This window comes from Periophthalmus magnuspinnatus, chromosome 18 (genome assembly GCF_009829125.3).
Source record: "Periophthalmus magnuspinnatus isolate fPerMag1 chromosome 18, fPerMag1.2.pri, whole genome shotgun sequence".
Lineage (NCBI taxonomy): Eukaryota > Metazoa > Chordata > Actinopteri > Gobiiformes > Gobiidae > Periophthalmus > Periophthalmus magnuspinnatus.
In genome coordinates, this window is record NC_047143.1 from 10,452,004 (window position 1) to 10,471,803 (window position 19,800).

At 44.2% G+C, this 19,800-nt stretch overlaps 6 non-coding genes across 6 annotated transcripts; all 6 read left to right on the plus strand.

Moving 5' to 3' along the window:
- Window positions 1-5,620: 5,620 nt before the first annotated feature.
- trnai-aau (transfer RNA isoleucine (anticodon AAU)) lies at window positions 5,621-5,694 on the plus strand. Its single transcript has one exon. It is a non-coding gene; the product is annotated as a tRNA-Ile (tRNA).
- Window positions 5,695-8,713: 3,019 nt separating this feature from the next.
- On the plus strand, window positions 8,714-8,787 carry trnai-aau (transfer RNA isoleucine (anticodon AAU)). Its single transcript has one exon. It is a non-coding gene; the product is annotated as a tRNA-Ile (tRNA).
- Window positions 8,788-10,998: 2,211 nt separating this feature from the next.
- trnai-aau (transfer RNA isoleucine (anticodon AAU)) lies at window positions 10,999-11,072 on the plus strand. The gene has a single exon. It is a non-coding gene; the product is annotated as a tRNA-Ile (tRNA).
- A 2,212-nt stretch (window positions 11,073-13,284) lies between these two features.
- Window positions 13,285-13,358, plus strand: trnai-aau (transfer RNA isoleucine (anticodon AAU)). The gene has a single exon. It is a non-coding gene; the product is annotated as a tRNA-Ile (tRNA).
- Window positions 13,359-16,366: 3,008 nt separating this feature from the next.
- On the plus strand, window positions 16,367-16,440 carry trnai-aau (transfer RNA isoleucine (anticodon AAU)). The gene has a single exon. It is a non-coding gene; the product is annotated as a tRNA-Ile (tRNA).
- A 2,211-nt stretch (window positions 16,441-18,651) lies between these two features.
- Window positions 18,652-18,725, plus strand: trnai-aau (transfer RNA isoleucine (anticodon AAU)). Its single transcript has one exon. It is a non-coding gene; the product is annotated as a tRNA-Ile (tRNA).
- The last annotated feature ends 1,075 nt before the right edge of the window (window positions 18,726-19,800 follow it).

Below are 19,800 nucleotides of genomic sequence, written 5' to 3' on the forward strand. Positions count from 1 at the left end.
TACAGAATAAGAAAGACATTAAAATCACGCAAATCAAAACATAAATAATCACCCAATCTGTCAGTCCATGTTTCTTTTGTCATCATAAAATTACAATTAAAAGAGAAGGGTGCAGAATAAAAACCTTTCAGTCATACACAGCTAAACAGAACCGTTTTGAGCCTGGATTTAAACATTGTCAAAGTAGAGGCCTGTCTCACATCTTCAGGAAGACTGTTCCAGGTTTTAGCTGCATAAAACTGAAACGCTGATTCCCCATGTTTAGTCCTGACTCTGGGCACCAGCAGGAGGCCGGTCCCTGAAGTCCTCAAATTGTGAGATGGTTCATATGGCACTAACATGTCGGAGATGTACTTTGGACCTAGGCCATGGAGAGACTTGTACACAAGCAGAGCTGCTTTAAAGTCTATTCTTTGAGCACCAGGAGCCAGTGCAGAGACCTGAGCACAGGACTTATGTGCTCGTACTTCCTGATTCTAGTCAGGACCTGAGCAGCAGCATTCTGGATGTACTGCAGCTGTGTTAAGGCTCGTTTGGAGAGGCCAGTGAACAGGCCGTTACAGTAGTCTAACCTACTGGAGATAAATGCACGGATAAGTCTCTCTAAGTCTGGCTTTAACAGTATACCTTTGATTTTTGCAATGTTCTTTAGGTGGTAAAAAGCTGCAGATGTTATTGATTTGATGTGGCTGTTAAAGTTCAAGTCTGAGTCAATTGTTACCCCTAAATTTCTAGCCTGATTTGAAGGTTTTAGAGAGAGAGACTGGATATGACTGTTGACACTTTCTCTATGTTTCTGTGGGCCAAAGATGATGACTTCAGTCTTGTCTGAGTTTAGCAGAAGAAAGTTGTTTTGCATCCACACACTGATCTGTTGGATGCAGTGGCAGAGTGAATCCACTGGTCCATATTCACCTGCTGCCAGTGAGATATAGATCTGAGTGTCATCTGCATAGTTGTGGTAAGACACATTATTGCTGTGTATTAACTGGCCTAACAGCAGCATGTAGAGATTGAACAGCAGGGGTCCTAGGATTGAACCCTGGGCTACCCCAGAGGTCAGGGACATTTTATCTGATATACATTTTTCAATTTCAACAAAGTATTCCCTGTTTTCTAAATAGGACTTGAACCAGTTTAGTGCAGTACCAGAGATGCCCACCCAGTCCCCTAGCCTTTTGTAAGAGAATCCCATGATCCACAGTGTCAAAGGCAGCACTCAGATCCAACAGGATCAAGACAGAGACTTTGCCTGCATCAGTGTTCAGGCGGATGTCATTTGTCACCTTGATAAGAGCGGTCTCAGTGCTGTGGTAGGGTCTAAAACCTGATTGAAAGACATCAAAGGAGTTGTTCATTTCGAGGAAGTTAATAAGTTGTTGGTAAACAACTTTTTCGAGGACTTTGCCTAAAAATGGCAGATTTGAGATTAGTCGATAATTATATTGCCAATATTATGGCATCAAGACTGCTCTTCTTTAGGAGAGGCTTGATAACCGCAGTTTTCAAAGCGTTTGGAAATGTTCCAGATTGAAGTGACATATTAACTATGTGAGTGAGTGGTGATAGCAAACCGTTGAGCACAGACTTTGGAAATTTAGTGGGTAACACATCGAGGCAGCATGTAGATGAACTCAGACTGGTGACAATCTCTTGGACAGTTTTGTCAGTTACAGGTGCAAAGTGAGTCAGCTCTAAGTGTCTAGGTGGGTGCTGGGTTGTTATTTGCGTTGTGGAATTTATGGCATTTTTAATGCCCTGAACCTTGTCATTAAAGAACACTACAAACTCATTGCACTTAGATGTGGAAATTAGTTCTAACGTCAGTGGAGCTGGGGGGTTTGTTAATCTGTTAACTGTTGCAAACAGGACACGAGAGTTGTTACTACAACTTCCAATAATGTCAGAAAAATACCTTTGCCTTGTTCTACATAAACTGTGGTTGTACATGTGCATCTTTTCTCTGTAAATCTCATAATGAACCTGGAGCTTTGACTTGCGCCATTCCCGCTCAGCCCTCCGGCACTCCCTTTTCTGTGCCCTGACCGAGTCATCATTCCTCCATGGTGCTTTCTGCTTATCTTTAACCATTTTTAACCTTCATTGGGGCAATGGTGTCCAGAACATTCAAAACACTCGAAGTTACAGAGTTCAACAAACCATCAACATTAGAACATGAGGCATTTTCAAAGTGTATCATTTCCATGAACAGTGCACCTGTTTCATCATTTATGTGTCTCCTTCAAACAACTGCAGGACCAGCCGTTGGTTTGGAAATAACAGACAGGTCAAAAAAGACACAGAAATGATCAGATAGAGCAACATCCACCACATTGACATTTGAAATATTTACTCCTTTTGTAATGAGCAGGTTGAGAGTGTGTTCTCTGTTGTGGGTGGGCTCGCTGACATGCTGAGTCAGACCAAAGGTTTCAAGGACAGAACTGAGCTCTTTAGCGTTTCTGTTAAACACGTTATCCACATGTACATTAAAATCACCTGTAATGACTAAACCATCAAAGTCCGTGCATACGACTGAAAGCATCTCAGTAAAATCATCAAAAAAACTCAGACAGTGCTGGGGAGGTTTGTATATGACTAAGTAGAGTATGGAGGGGGATTGTTTTAGCTCCATTTTGAACGAAACATACTCAAAAGAGCAAAACACCCCAAATGACAATCTGTGAGTAACTAAATTATCTCTAAAAAATCCACACACACCTCCACCCTTTTTGTTCACTCGTGTTTCAGATTCAAATTTGAAGTTGGGTGGAGTTGATTCCACTAGAATTGCATTACCTGTGTTTTTGTCGAGCCATGTTTCGATTATAAACATAAAGTCAAGACTAAAAGAACACTGTTTTCTGTGAATATAGTAAATTGAAGACAATAGAAGATAATATGGTGATCTAAATATGTTATGTGTTAACCCATCGAAGCAAATACATATCTGCTCTTTTTAAGGAATAATGAGGTTGTGAACTCAGTAGGTGTATAGGTTCTGGTGCAGATGTTTGTCCCTGTAATGATCCCCATGTACACTGCAGCAGGTGCAATCTCCGTCTGCTCTGATCAGACACGGGACAGGAGCCATCTTGGATCCTTATCATTATGCATCCAAGGAAAACATGAGAAAATCAGCACTCAAGATGCTGCTGCACTCCACACCGGAGAACAGGCTTAAAGAGGGGGTATTTTACTGCTATTGGGTATCAATGTAGAACATATTTAGATCACCATGTTACCTTTTACTGTTTTCAAAATACTATATGATATATAAAGGAAATCCTGTCATTTGCAACTTCCTTCATGAACAGGACCTTTGTTGGGTAATTTCAAGTGTGTTTCCAACAAATGTATGCTTTTTGCCAATACATTGATGCCATTTTCCTGCTTACAAAATTCTAAAAATGAAACAAATACATTTGAGCCTTGTGCTGCATCAGTTTAAATATTTCTCCTAAGATATTTTTTGGTGTTTAAGCCTTTTTCAGTAAATAGTGGACCTTACTCAAAGCTCAACGAATGGAGTCAAATTGCTTCTCCCTTTGTTTCACTGACAGTACTCCCACATCAACGCTAATTGAAAATATTCCCATATTCAGTTGCAAGTCCGTCTGACCAGTCTTCTTGTACATTGGGAGATATGCAAGAGAGCTGACACATGGCCGGTTAGCTCAGCTGGTTAGAGCGTGGTGCTAATAACGCCAAGGTTGAGGGTTTGATCCCCAGCTTATATATTGGAGGTACCCAAGGATTTCCAAAACACTCAAACTTGTACTGAAGGAAATGCTGCCAAATTAAACCCCCCAGTTTATGTGTGAGACATATGTTATTGTGTTGCCAACAATTTTGAGCCTTGAGCTGCATTCACCTCAGACCTTTGGAGGTGTTCACTAGTCATTCAGTAAAGAGTGGAAATTTATATAAAGGAAATCCTGCCAGTTGCAACTTCCTTCATGAACAGGATCTTTGTTGGGTAATTGCAAGTGTGTTGCCAATAAATTGCAAGTGTGTTGCCAATAAATATATGCCTTTTGCCAATAGCTGCATTCACCTCAGACCTATATAAAGTGCCGAGGTGCAAGAATTATAAACTATAGGCCCATATTCACTTAGTAAAACAAAACAATAGTGAGATAAAACAGTGACAAGTCTATGGACTGATCATATTCCTATAAAACACACACACACTTCATTAGGACAAGTTCATACCAGCTAGATGCCATCAAATAGATCAATAATACCTTTGCCAATTTTGAGTTCAAATATTTGTATCACACCTTCCGGGTGATATGGTGTTGTTCTGCTCTTCTCAATGCCATACAAGTTACACAAATGTTTAAAAGATCTCCTTCGAAGCTTCTTCCTTGATCACTATGGAGTCGTTTAGGGGACCCCATAGGTATAAAACCACCTTTCCGTGAGGATCTTAACGACAGTGCTTGCCCGTTGATCACGAGGTCGCATAGGCTTGGGCAAAATTTGAAAATACATCTGTCACCACAAGCACGTTTTCTCTGCCATCTGTTGACTTCTCTAGCAGTGCAAAATCGACAGCCACAATCTCCAATGGCTTTGAGGCCATTAGACTTCCTCTAAAGGTAGGGACCTTTGGTTGGGCTGCTTTAGCCAGGGTACAACAGTGGCATTGCTGGCAATACTTTTCGATGTCACTCCCCATAAAGGGCCAGTAGCACCGACTTCTAACAAGGTGTGTGGTGCGTTCAATGCCTTGGTGCCCATGATTATCATGAAGACCCTTTAAAACTTCTGCTTTAAGGCATTGAGGTAAGAGGAGCTGCTATAACGACTGCTCGCCAGGGGGCCGCATTTCCGGATATAGGACACCGTCTCTGGTTCTTAGTCTAGACCACTGCTGTGCCATTTTCTGCAGCTCTTGACATGCAGTGCTTAGTTCTTGTCTTGAGGGGGGTCTTTATCTTCTCCTGTACTTAAGGAAAGCACCTATAACTGGATCTGCTGCATGCAAAACACTCAGATCAGCTTGAGGGCGAAAGGGCAGTGCTGTGATTGTATTACTGAGTGCAGCCGCAGTTAAAACAGGTAGATCTCTTGCATGAGCCTCTTCTGGCACAGGAAAACCAGGTACAAAACAGAGAAGTCGGCTGGCTGTGTCTGACGTGACAGTGCATCAGCGTTTCGATTTGCTGGTCCAGGGCGATACTTAATCTCAAAATTGAATACTGCCAATTCTGACGCCCCCCGTTGCTCTGCTGCACTCAGATTAGCAGTTTGGAGGTAATTTAATGGATTATTGTCAGTAAAGACAACAAACTTGTTCCCCAACAAGTATTCTCGAAACTTTTGAGTAACAGCCCATTGAAGGGCTAGAAATTCGAGTTTTGGGGAGCTGTAATTAGACATAAAGATTTCTCCTACGATATTTTTTGGTGTTTAAGCCTTTTTCAGTAAATAGTGGATCTTACCCAAAGCTCAACGAATGGAGTCAAATTGCTTCTCCCTTTGTTTCCCTGAAAGTACTCCCACATCAACGCTAATTGAAAATATTCCCATGGTCAGTCGCAAGTCCGATTCACCAGGCTTCTTGTACATTGGGAGATAAGGTAAAGATGACTATGCAAGAGAGCTGACACATGGCCGGTTAGCTCAGCTGGTTAGAGCGTGGTGCTAATAACGCCAAGGTCGAGGGTTCGATCCCCTTACTGGCCAGCTTATATATTGGAGGTACCCAAGGATTACCAAAACAGTCAAACTTGTACTGAAGCAAATGCTGCCAAATTAAACCACCCAGTTTATGTGTGAGACATATAATATTGTGTTGCCAACAATTTTGAGCCTTGAGCTGCATTCACCTCAGACCTTTGGAGGTGTTCACTAGTCGTTCAGTGAAGAGTGGAAATTTATATAAAGGAAATCCTTGCCAGTTGCCAACTTCCTTCATAAACAGGACCTTTGTTGGGTAATTGCAAGTGTGTTGCCAATAAATGTATGCTTTATGCCATTTTGCTGCTGACTAAATTCTCAGAATCAGAAGACTTTTATTGCCATAGTCTGTGAACACAGTTCACAAACTAGGAACTTGATCGGTGAAAAAGTGCAACATAAACACACTGAATAAATACAAATACAAATAAGGGCATGCACAAGTTTAAAAGATATGCTTAAAAAATCAAATGAAATACTTAAAGGGAGAAAATATGTACAACAGCAGCATCAGAACAACAGTGCAAAGTGGCTTATTAAAGTGACCGGTGTTATTAAGTGTCCAGTTTAGTGCAGATATTATAAAGTGTTCATGAGACAAACAGCAGAGGGGAAGAAACTGTTCTTATGGCGAGAGGTTCTGGTCCCAATGGACCGTTAGCCTCCTGCCAGAGGGAAGTGGCCTCAAATAGTCCATGTCCAGGGTGAGAAGTGTCAGCTGCTATACGGCCTGCTCGCCCCCGAGTCCTGGAGACGTACAGGTCCTGTATAGATGGAAGGCTGCAGCCAATCACCTTCTCAGCAGAGCGCACAATGCGCTGCAGTCTCTGTCTGTCCCTGGCAGTGGCCCCAGCGAACCACACAGTGATGGAGGAGGTGAGGATGGACTCAATGATGGAAGTGTAAAACTGCACCATCATCTGGACCGGCAGCTTGAGTTTCCTCAGCTGCCGCAGGTGGAACATCCTCTGCTGGGCTTTCTTGATGAGGAGCTGATGGTCGGCTCCCACTTGAGATCCTGGGTGATGCAGGTGCCCAGGAAGCGGAAAGAGTCCACAGTGGTGATGGGGGAGTTCATCAGGGTGAGGGGAGGCAGGGGGGCTGTGACTTTCCTGAAGTCCACAATCATCTCCACTGTCTTTTGGGCGTTGAGCTCCAGGTTGTTGCTGCTGCACCAGGACACCAGCCGGTCCACCTCCCTCCTGTAGGCAGCCTCATCGCCGTCCGAGATGAGTCCGATGAGCGTGGTGTCATCCGCAAACTTAACCAGTTGACGGAGTCGTGGCTGGAGGTGCAGCAGTTGGTGTACAGGGAGAAGAGCAGGGGAGAAAGTACACAGCCCTGTGGAGATCCTGTGCTGATAGTCCGAGTGTCCGAGACATTTCTTCCCCAGCTGCACGCGCTGTCTCCTGTCTGTCAGGAAGTCAGTGATCCACCTGCAGGTGGAGTCAGGCACGTTGAGTCTGAGCGGAGCTTGTCCTGGAGCAGAGCAGGGAGGATGGTGTTGAATGCAGAGCTGAAGTCCACAAACAGGATCCTGCCGTAGGTTCCCGGGGAGTCAGATGCTGGAGGATGAAGTGAAGGGCCAGGTTAATGGCGTCGTCCACAGACCGATTGGCTCTGTAGGCAAACTGCAGAGGGTCCAGGAGGGGGGAGGTGAAGGACTTGAGGTGGTGCAGGACCAGGCGCTCAAATGACTTCATGACTACCAGACGTCCGCGCCACAGGTCTGTAGTCATTAAGTCCAGTGATCCTGGGCTTCTTGGGGACGGGGACAATGGGTGGACAGCTGAAGCAGGCTGGGACATGACATGACTCCAGGGAGGTGTTAAAAATGTCCGTGAAGACAGGAGCCAGTTCCTCAGCACAGTGTCTAAGGGTGGAAGGAGAGACACCGTCTGGGCCCGCTGCCTTACGGGGATTCTGCTTCCTGAAAAGCTTAGTCACGTCCCTGCTCCACAACTGTTGAGGGCAGTGGGGGAGGAGGGGGGGGGGGGTCGAGGTGAGGTTTGGAGGTAATGTCCATGATGGTTGGGGAGGAGGGATGTGAAACTTCAAACCTCGCATAAAAGCCGTTTAACTTTTCTGCCTAGTTGTTTGTTGTCCACGGCGGGAGGGGCTTTGGGCCTGTAGTTGGTGATTTGCCTAAGCCCTCTCCAGACAGAAGCAGAGTCGTTGGTGGAGAATTGCTGCTCCAGATATGTATTGTACTTCGCCTTTAGCCTTTTCCACCTCTTTGCTAAACGCATACTTGCAATAGCCTGTAGCCTTCACGATCCTCTGCCCTGAAAGCCATCTCCTTTTCCCTCCTCAAATGTCTAAGTCTGGGTGTGAACCAGGTTTGTCATTGTTTAAAAGTCACCCTGGTGCATGATGGAATGATGCTGTCCTCACAGAACTGAATGTATGATGTCACAGTGTCTGTGTACTCATCCAAAACTGTCTGTGGCAGCCTTGAACACATCCCAGTCTGTAGTGTCCAAACACGTGCAAAGCTCCTCCACAGCCTCACTGGTCCACTTCTTAGAAGTCCTCACAGCAGGTTTGGAGAGTTTCAGCCGTTCCAAATTCTAAAACTATGCTGGAAGTATATTGGAGGTTATACTAGAAACTTACTGGCCAGCTTAGTTTTACCAGATATCTTAGCTTTCAGGAAATAGTGAAACTTGCTCAAAAGCAAAACCTGCCAATTTCAATTTGGCTTCATGAACTGGATCTTTGTGGGGTAAAGGCAACAGGGTATTGCCAACACATTTCAGCCTACATTTGAGCCTTGTGCTGCATCAGTTTAAAGAGTTCTCCTAAGATATTTTTTTGTGTTTAAGCCTTTTTCAGTAAATAGTGGACCTTACCCAAAGCTCAACGAATGGAGTCAAATTGCTTCTCCCTTTGTTTCCCTGAAAGTACTCCCACATCAACGCTAATTGAAAATATTCCCATGGTCAGTCGCAAGTCCTATTGCGACCATGCTTCATTGTACATTGGGAGATAAGGTAAAGATGACTATGCAAGAGAGCTGACACATGGCCGGTTAGCTCAGCTGGTTAGAGCGTGGTGCTAATAACGCCAAGGTCGAGGGTTCGATCCCCTTACTGGCCAGTTTATATATTGGAGGTACCCAAGGATTACCAAAACATTCAAACTTGTACTGAAGGAAATGCTGCCAAATTAAACCACCCAGTTTATGTGTGAGACATATGTTATTGTGTTGCCAACAATTTTGAGCCTTGAGCTGCATTCACCTCAGACCTTTGGAGGTGTTCACTAGTCATTCAGTAAAGAGTGGAAATTTATATAAAGGAAATCCTGCCAGTTGCAACTTCCTTCATGAACAGGACCTTTGTTGGGTAATTGCAAGTGTGTTGCCAATAAATTGCAAGTGTGTTGCCAATAAATGTATGCCTTTTGCCAATAGCTGCATTCACCTCAGACCTTCAGAGGTGTTCACTAGTCGTTCAGTAAAGAGTGGAAATTTATATGTAGTATTCAGGAGTAGCAGCTACCAGAATAAACTGGAGAGAGGCTGGACATAAATTCAACAAATTTATTTAACAAGGTGGCACCCCTAAAACACTTAAGGCAAGCAATCGGCCATTCAGTAAAGGCAGGTAAAGTGTCCAGTGCTATTCCACATCAGAGTACACACTAATCAATATCATCCAATATAAAACACAGCAAATCCAATTAAAACATTAGAATAGTTTGGCACTTCACTGTACTACGCCGTATTGCACCATTGCCCGAATTTTATTAAACTATATAAAGTGCCGAGGTGCAAGAATTATAAACTATAGGCCCATATTCACTTAGTAAAACAAAACAATAGTGGGATAAAACAGTGACAAGTCTAAGAACTGATCATATTCCTATAAAACACACACACACTTCATTAGGACAAGTTCATACCAGCTAGATGCCATCAAATAGATCAATAATACCTTTGCCAATTTTGAGTTCAAATATTTGTATCACACCTTCCGGGTGATATGGTGTTGTTCTGCTCTTCTCAATGCCATACAAGTTACACAAATGTTTCAAAAGTTCTCCTTCGAAGCTTCTTCTTGATCACTATGGAGTCGTTTAGGGACCCCATAGGTATAAAACCACCTTTCCGTGAGGATCTTAACGACAGTGTTTGCCCGTTGATCACGAGTCGCATAGGCTTGGGCAAATTTTGAAAATACATCTGTCACCACAAGCACGTTTTCTCTGCCATCTGTTGACTTCTCTAGCAGTGCAAAATCGACAGCCACAATCTCCAATGGCTTTGAGGCCATTAGACTTCCTCTAAAGGTAGGGACCTTTGGTTGGGCTGCTTTAGCCAGGGTACAACAGTGGCATTGCTGGCAATACTTTTCGATGTCACTCCCCATAAAGGGCCAATAGCACCGACTTCTCACAAGGTGTGTGGTGCGTTCAATGCCTTGGTGCCCATGATTATCATGAAGACCCTTTAAAACTTCTGCTTTAAGGCATTGAGGTAAGAGGAGCTGCTATAACGACTGCTCGCCAGGGGGCCGCATTTCCGGGTATAGGACACCGTCTCTGGTTCTTAGTCTAGACCACTGCTGTGCCATTTTCTGCAGCTCTTGACATGCAGTGCTTAGTTCTTGTCTTGAGGGGGGTCTTTATCTTCTCCTGTACTTAAGGAAAGCACCTATAACTGGATCTGCTGCTTGCAAAACACTCAGATCAGCTTGAGGGCGAAAGGGCAGTGCTGTGATTGTATTACTGAGTGCAGCCGCAGTTAAAACAGGTAGATCTCTTGCATGAGCCTCTTCTGGCACAGGAAAACCAGGTACAAAAACAGAGAAGTCGGCTGGCTGTGTCTGACGTGACAGTGCATCAGCGTTTCGATTTGCTGGTCCAGGGCGATACTTAATCTCAAAATTGAATACTGCCAATTCTGACGCCCCCCGTTGCTCTGCTGCACTCAGATTAGCAGTTTGGAGGTAACTTAATGGATTATTGTCAGTAAAGACAACAAACTTGTTCCCCAACAAGTATTCTCGAAACTTTTGAGTAACAGCCCATTGAAGGGCTAGAAATTCGAGTTTTGGGGAGCTGTAATTAGACATAAAGATTTCTCCTAAGATATTTTTTGGTGTTTAAGCCTTTTTCAGTAAATAGTGGATCTTACCCAAAGCTCAACGAATGGAGTCAAATTGCTTCTCCCTTTGTTTCCCTGAAAGTACTCCCACATCAACGCTAATTGAAAATATTCCCATGGTCAGTCGCAAGTCCGATTCACCAGGCTTCTTGTACATTGGGAGATAAAGTAAAGATGGCTATGCAAGAGAGCTGGCACATGGCCGGTTAGCTCAGCTGGTTAGAGCGTGGTGCTAATAACGCCATGGTTGAGGGTTCGATCCCCTTACTGGCCAGTTTATATATTGGAGGTACCCAAGGATTACCAAAACAGTCAAACTTGTACTGAAGGAAATGCTGCCAAATTAAACCACCCAGTTTATGTGTGAGACATATGTTATTGTGTTGCCAACAATTTTGAGCCTTGAGCTGCATTCACCTCAGACCTTTGGAGGTGTTCACTAGTCATTCAGTAAAGAGTGGAAATTTATATAAAGGAAATCCTGCCAGTTGCAACTTCCTTCATGAACAGGACCTTTGTTGGGTAATTGCAAGTGTGTTGCCAATAAATTGCAAGTGTGTTGCCAATAAATGTATGCCTTTTGCCAATAGCTGCATTCACCTCAGACCTTCAGAGGTGTTCACTAGTCGTTCAGTAAAGAGTGGAAATTTATATGTAGTATTCAGGAGTAGCAGCTACCAGAATAAACTGGAGAGAGGCTGGACATAAATTCAACAAATTTATTTAACAAGGTGGCACCCCTAAAACACTTAAGGCAAGCAATCGGCCATTCAGTAAAGGCAGGTAAAGTGTCCAGTGCTATTCCACATCAGAGTACACACTAATCAATATCATCCAATATAAAACACAGCAAATCTAATTAAAACATTAGAATAGTTTGGCACTTCACTGTACTACGCCGTATTGCACCATTGCCCGAATTTTATTAAACTATATAAAGTGCCGAGGTGCAAGAATTATAAACTATAGGCCCATATTCACTTCGTAAAACAAAACAATAGTGGGATAAAACAGTGACAAGTCTAAGAACTGATCATATTCCTATAAAACACACACATACTTCATTAGGACAAGTTCATACCAGCTAGATGCCATCAAATAGATCAATAATACCTTTGCCAATTTTGAGTTCAAATATTTGTATCACACCTTCCGGGTGATATGGTGTTGTTCTGCTCTTCTCAATGCCATACAAGTTACACAAATGTTTCAAAAGATCTCCTTCGAAGCTTCTTCCTTGATCACTATGGAGTCGTTTAGGGACCCCAAAGGTATAAAACCACCATTACGTGAGGATCTTAACGACAGTGCTTGCCCGTTGATCACGAGTCGCATAGGCTTGGGCAAATTTTGAAAATACATCTGTCACCACAAGCACGTTTTCTCTGCCATCTGTTGACTTCTCTAGCAGTGCAAAATCGACAGCCACAATCTCCAATGGCTTTGAGGCCATTAGACTTCCTCTAAAGGTAGGGACCTTTGGTTGGGCTGCTTTAGCCAGGGTACAACAGTGGCATTGCTGGCAATACTTTTCGATGTCACTCCCCATAAAGGGCCAATAGCACCGACTTCTCACAAGGTGTGTGGTGCGTTCAATGCCTTGGTGCCCATGATTATCATGAAGACCCTTTAAAACTTCTGCTTTAAGGCATTGAGGTAAGAGGAGCTGCTATAACGACTGCTCGCCAGGGGGCCGCATTTCCGGGTATAGGACACCGTCTCTGGTTCTTAGTCTAGACCACTGCTGTGCCATTTTCTGCAGCTCTTGACATGCAGTGCTTAGTTCTTGTCTTGAGGGGGGTCTTTATCTTCTCCTGTACTTAAGGAAAGCACCTATAACTGGATCTGCTGCTTGCAAAACACTCAGATCAGCTTGAGGGCGAAAGGGCAGTGCTGTGATTGTATTACTGAGTGCAGCCGCAGTTAAAACAGGTAGATCTCTTGCATGAGCCTCTTCTGGCACAGGAAAACCAGGTACAAAAACAGAGAAGTCGGCTGGCTGTGTCTGACGTGACAGTGCATCAGCGTTTCGATTTGCTGGTCCAGGGCGATACTTAATCTCAAAATTGAATACTGCCAATTCTGATGCCCCCCGTTGCTCTGCTGCACTCAGATTAGCAGTTTGGAGGTAACTTAATGGATTATTGTCAGTAAAGACAACAAACTTGTTCCCCAACAAGTATTCTCGAAACTTTTGAGTAACAGCCCATTGAAGGGCTAGAAATTCGAGTTTTGGGGAGCTGTAATTAGACATAAAGATTTCTCCCAAGATATTTTTTGGTGTTTAAGCCTTTTTCAGTAAATAGTGGATTTTACCCAAAGCTCAACGAATGGAGTCAAATTGCTTCTCCCTTTGTTTCCCTGAAAGTACTCCCACATCAACGCTAATTGAAAATATTCCCATGGTCAGTCGTAAGTCCGATTCACCAGGCTTCTTGTACATTGGGAGATAAGGTAAAGATGACTATGCAAGAGAGCTGACACATGGCCGGTTAGCTCAGCTGGTTAGAGCGTGGTGCTAATAACGCCAAGGTCGAGGGTTCGATCCCCTTACTGGCCAGTTTATATATTGGAGGTACCCAAGGATTACCAAAACAGTCAAACTTGTACTGAAGCAAATGCTGCCAAATTAAACCACCCAGTTTATGTGTGAGACATATAATATTGTGTTGCCAACAATTTTGAGCCTTGAGCTGCATTCACCTCAGACCTTTGGAGGTGTTTACTAGTCGTTCAGTGAAGAGTGGAAATTTATATAAAGGAAATCCTGCCAGTTGCAACTTCCTTCATAAACAGGACCTTTGTTGGGTAATTGCAAGTGTGTTGCCAATAAATGTATGCTTTATGCCATTTTGCTGCTGACTAAATTCTCAGAATCAGAAGACTTTTATTGCCATAGTCTGTGAACACAGTTCACAAACTAGGAACTTGATTCGGTGAAAAAGTGCAACATAAACACACTGAATAAATACAAATACAAATAAGGGCATGCACAAGTTAAAAAGATATGCTTAAAAAAATCAAATGAAATACTTAAAGGGAGAAAATATGTACAACAGCAGCATCAGAACAACAGTGCAAAGTGGCTTATTAAAGTGACCGGTGTTATTAAGTGTCCAGTTTAGTGCAGATATTATAAAGTGTTCATGAGACAAACAGCAGAGGGGAAGAAACTGTTCTTATGGCGAGAGGTTCTGGTCCCAATGGACCGTAGCCTCCTGCCAGAGGGAAGTGGCTCAAATAGTCCATGTCCAGGGTGAGAAGTGTCAGCTGCTATACGGCCTGCTCGCCCCCGAGTCCTGGAGACGTACAGGTCCTGTATAGATGGAAGGCTGCAGCCAATCACCTTCTCAGCAGAGCGCACAATGCGCTGCAGTCTCTGTCTGTCCCTGGCAGTGGCCCCAGCGAACCACACAGTGATGGAGGAGGTGAGGATGGACTCAGTGATGGAAGTGTAAAACTGCACCATCATCTGGACCGGCAGCTTGAGTTTCCTCAGCTGCCGCAGGTGGAACATCCTCTGCTGGGCTTTCTTGATGAGGGAGCTGATGGTCGGCTCCCACTTGAGATCCTGGGTGATGCAGGTGCCCAGGAAGCGGAAAGAGTCCACAGTGGTGATGGGGGAGTTCGTCAGGGTGAGGGGAGGCAGGGGGGCTGTGACTTTCCTGAAGTCCACAATCATCTCCACTGTCTTTTGGGCGTTGAGCTCCAGGTTGTTGCTGCTGCACCAGGACACCAGCCGGTCCACCTCCCTCCTGTAGGCAGCCTCATCGCCGTCCGAGATGAGTCTGATGAGCGTGGTGTCATCCGCAAACTTAACCAGTTTGACGGAGTCGTGGCTGGAGGTGCAGCAGTTGGTGTACAGGGAGAAGAGCAGGGGAGAAAGTACACAGCCCTGTGGAGATCCTGTGCTGATAGTCCGAGTGTCCGAGACATTCTTCCCCAGCTGCACGCGCTGTCTCCTGTCTGTCAGGAAGTCAGTGATCCACCTGCAGGTGGAGTCAGGCACGTTGAGCTGAGCGAGCTTGTCCTGGAGCAGAGCAGGGAGGATGGTGTTGAATGCAGAGCTGAAGTCCACAAACAGGATCCTGCCGTAGGTTCCCGGGGAGTCCAGATGCTGGAGGATGAAGTGAAGGGCCAGGTTAATGGCGTCGTCCACAGACCGATTGGCTCTGTAGGCAAACTGCAGAGGGTCCAGGAGGGGGGAGGTGAAGGACTTGAGGTGGTGCAGGACCAGGCGCTCAAATGACTTCATGACTACAGACGTCAGCGCCACAGGTCTGTAGTCATTAAGTCCAGTGATCCTGGGCTTCTTGGGGACGGGGACAATGGTGGACAGCTTGAAGCAGGCTGGGACATGACATGACTCCAGGGAGGTGTTAAAAATGTCCGTGAAGACAGGAGCCAGTTCCTCAGCACAGTGTCTAAGGGTGGAAGGAGAGACACCGTCTGGGCCCGCTGCCTTACGGGGATTCTGCTTCCTGAAAAGCTTAGTCACGTCCTGCTCCACAACTGTGAGGGCAGTGGGGGAGGAGGGGGGGGGGGGGGGGTCCGAGGTGGGTTTGGAGGTAATGTCCATGATGGTTGGGGAGGAGGGATGTGAAACTTCAAACCTCGCATAAAAGCCGTTTAACTTTTCTGCTAGTTGTTTGTTGTCCACGGCGGGAGGGGCTTTGGGCCTGTAGTTGGTGATTTGCCTAAGCCCTCTCCAGACAGAAGCAGAGTCGTTGGTGGAGAATTGCTGCTCCAGATGTGTATTGTACTTCGCTTTAGCCTTTTCCACCTCTTTGCTAAACGCATACTTGCAATGCCTGTAGCCTTCACGATCCTCTGCCCTGAAAGCCATCTCCTTTTCCCTCCTCAAATGTCTAAGTCTGGGTGTGAACCAGGGTTTGTCATTGTTAAAAGTCACCCTGGTGCATGATGGAATGATGCTGTCCTCACAGAACTGAATGTATGATGTCACAGTGTCTGTGTACTCATCCAAACTGTCTGTGGCAGCCTTGAACACATCCCAGTCTGTAGTGTCCAAACACGTGCAAAGCTCCTCCACAGCCTCACTGGTCCACTTCTTAGAAGTCCTCACAGCAGGTTTGGAGAGTTTCAGCCGTTCCAAATTCTAAAACTATGCTGGAAGTATATTGGAGGTATACTAGAAACTTACTGGCCAGCTTAGTTTTACCAGATATCTTAGCTTTCAGGAAATAGTGAAACTTGCTCAAAAGCAAAACCTGCCAATTTCAATTGGCTTCATGAACTGGATCTTTGTGGGGTAAAGGCAACAGGGTATTGCCAACACATTTCAGCCTACATTTGAGCCTTGTGCTGCATCAGTTTAAAGAGTTCTCCTAAGATTTTTTTTTGTGTTTAAGCCTTTTCAGTAAATAGTGGACCTTACCCAAAGCTCAACGAATGGAGTCAAATTGCTTCTCCCTTTGTTTCCCTGAAAGTACTCCCACATCAACGCTAATTGAAAATATTCCCATGGTCAGTCGCAAGTCCGATTCACCAGGCTTCTTGTACATTGGGAGATAAAGTAAAGATGGCTATGCAAGAGAGCTGACACATGGCCGGTTAGCTCAGCTGGTTAGAGCGTGGTGCTAATAACGCCAAGGTCGAGGGTTCGATCCCCTTACTGGCCAGTTTATATATTGGAGGTACCCAAGGATTACCAAAACAGTCAAACTTGTACTGAAGGAAATGCTGCCAAATTAAACCACCCAGTTTATGTGTGAGACATATGTTATTGTGTTGCCAACAATTTTGAGCCTTGAGCTGCATTCACCTCAGACCTTTGGAGGTGTTCACTAGTCATTCAGTAAAGAGTGGAAATTTATATAAAGGAAATCCTGCCAGTTGCAACTTCCTTCATGAACAGGACCTTTGTTGGGTAATTCCAAGTGTGTTGCCAATAAATTGCAAGTGTGTTGCCAATAAATGTATGCCTTTTGCCAATAGCTGCATTCACCTCAGACCTTCAGAGGTGTTCACTAGTCGTTCAGTAAAGAGTGGAAATTTATATGTAGTATTCAGGAGTAGCAGCTACCAGAATAAACTGGAGAGAGGCTGGACATAAATTCAACAAATTTATTTAACAAGGTGGCACCCCTAAAACACTTAAGGCAAGCAATCGGCCATTCAGTAAAGGCAGGTAAAGTGTCCAGTGCTATTCCACATCAGAGTACACACTAATCAATATCATCCAATATAAAACACAGCAAATCCAATTAAAACATTAGAATAGTTTGGCACTTCACTGTACTACGCCGTATTGCACCATTGCCCGAATTTTATTAAACTATATAAAGTGCCGAGGTGCAAGAATTATAAACTATAGGCCCATATTCACTTCGTAAAACAAAACAATAGTGGGATAAAACAGTGACAAGTTTAAGAACTGATCATATTCCTATAAAACACACACACACTTCATTAGGACAAGTTCATACCAGCTAGATGCCATCAAATAGATCAATAATACCTTTGCCAATTTTGAGTTCAAATATTTGTATCACACCTTCCGGGTGATATGGTGTTGTTCTGCTCTTCTCAATGCCATACAAGTTACACAAATGTTTCAAAAGATCTCCTTCGAAGCTTCTTCCTTGATCACTATGGAGTCGTTTAGGGACCCCATAGGTATAAAACCACCTTTCCGTGAGGATCTTAACGACAGTGTTTGCCCGTTGATCACGAGTCGCATAGGCTTGGGCAAATTTTGAAAATACATCTGTCACCACAAGCACGTTTTCTCTGCCATCTGTTGACTTCTCTAGCAGTGCAAAATCGACAGCCACAATCTCCAATGGCTTTGAGGCCATTAGACTTCCTCTAAAGGTAGGGACCTTTGGTTGGGCTGCTTTAGCCAGGGTACAACAGTGGCATTGCTGGCAATACTTTTCGATGTCACTCCCCATAAAGGGCCAATAGCACCGACTTCTCACAAGGTGTGTGGTGCGTTCAATGCCTTGGTGCCCATGATTATCATGAAGACCCTTTAAAACTTCTGCTTTAAGGCATTGAGGTAAGAGGAGCTACTATAACGACTGCTCGCCAGGGGGCCGCATTTCCGGGTATAGGACACCGTCTCTGGTTCTTAGTCTAGACCACTGCTGTGCCATTTTCTGCAGCTCTTGACATGCAGTGCTTAGTTCTTGTCTTGAGGGGGGTCTTTATCTTCTCCTGTACTTAAGGAAAGCACCTATAACTGGATCTGCTGCTTGCAAAACACTCAGATCAGCTTGAGGGCGAAAGGGCAGTGCTGTGATTGTATTACTGAGTGCAGCCGCAGTTAAAACAGGTAGATCTCTTGCATGAGCCTCTTCTGGCACAGGAAAACCAGGTACAAAAACAGAGAAGTCGGCTGGCTGTGTCTGACGTGACAGTGCATCAGCGTTTCGATTTGCTGGTCCAGGGCGATACTTAATCTCAAAATTGAATACTGCCAATTCTGACGCCCCCCGTTGCTCTGCTGCACTCAGATTAGCAGTTTGGAGGTAACTTAATGGATTATTGTCAGTAAAGACAACAAACTTGTTCCCCAACAAGTATTCTCGAAACTTTTGAGTAACAGCCCATTGAAGGGCTAGAAATTCGAGTTTTGGGGAGCTGTAATTAGACATAAGATTTCTCCTAAGATATTTTTTGGTGTTTAAGCCTTTTTCAGTAAATAGTGGATCTTACCCAAAGCTCAACGAATGGAGTCAAATTGCTTCTCCCTTTGTTTCCCTGAAAGTACTCCCACATCAACGCTAATTGAAAATATTCCCATGGTCAGTCGCAAGTCCGATTCACCAGGCTTCTTGTACATTGGGAGATAAAGTAAAGATGGCTATGCAAGAGAGCTGACACATGGCCGGTTAGCTCAGCTGGTTAGAGCGTGGTGCTAATAACGCCAAGGTCGAGGGTTCAATCCCCTTACTGGCCAGTTTATATATTGGAGGTACCCAAGGATTACCAAAACAGTCAAACTTGTACTGAAGGAAATGCTGCCAAATTAAACCACCCAGTTTATGTGTGAGACATATGTTATTGTGTTGCCAACAATTTTGAGCCTTGAGCTGCATTCACCTCAGACCTTTGGAGGTGTTCACTAGTCATTCAGTAAAGAGTGGAAATTTATATAAAGGAAATCCTGCCAGTTGCAACTTCCTTCATGAACAGGACCTTTGTTGGGTAATTGCAAGTGTGTTGCCAATAAATTGCAAGTGTGTTGCCAATAAATGTATGCCTTTTGCCAATAGCTGCATTCACCTCAGGCCTTCAGAGGTGTTCACTAGTCGTTCAGTAAAGAGTGGAAATTTATATGTAGTATTCAGGAGTAGCAGCTACCAGAATAAACTGGAGAGAGGCTGGACATAAATTCAACAAATTTATTTAACAAGGTGGCACCCCTAAAACACTTAAGGCAAGCAATCGGCCATTCAGTAAAGGCAGGTAAAGTGTCCAGTGCTATTCCACATCAGAGTACACACTAATCAATATCATCCAATATAAAACACAGCAAATCCAATTAAAACATTAGAATAGTTTGGCACTTCACTGTACTACGCCGTATTGCACCATTGCCCGAATTTTATTAAACTATATAAAGTGCCGAGGTGCAAGAATTATAAACTATAGGCCCATATTCACTTAGTAAAACAAAACAATAGTGGGATAAAACAGTGACAAGTCTAAGAACTGATCATATTCCTATAAAACACACACACACTTCATTAGGACTAGTTCATACCAGCTAGATGCCATCAAATAGATCAATAATACCTTTGCCAATTTTGAGTTCAAATATTTGTATCACACCTTCCGGGTGATATGGTGTTGTTCTGCTCTTCTCAATGCCATACAAGTTACACAAATGTTTCAAAAGATCTCCTTCGAAGCTTCTTCCTTGATCACTATGGAGTCGTTTAGGGACCCCATAGGTATAAAACCACCTTTCCGTGAGGATCTTAACGACAGTGCTTGCCCGTTGATCACGAGTCGCATAGGCTTGGGCAAAT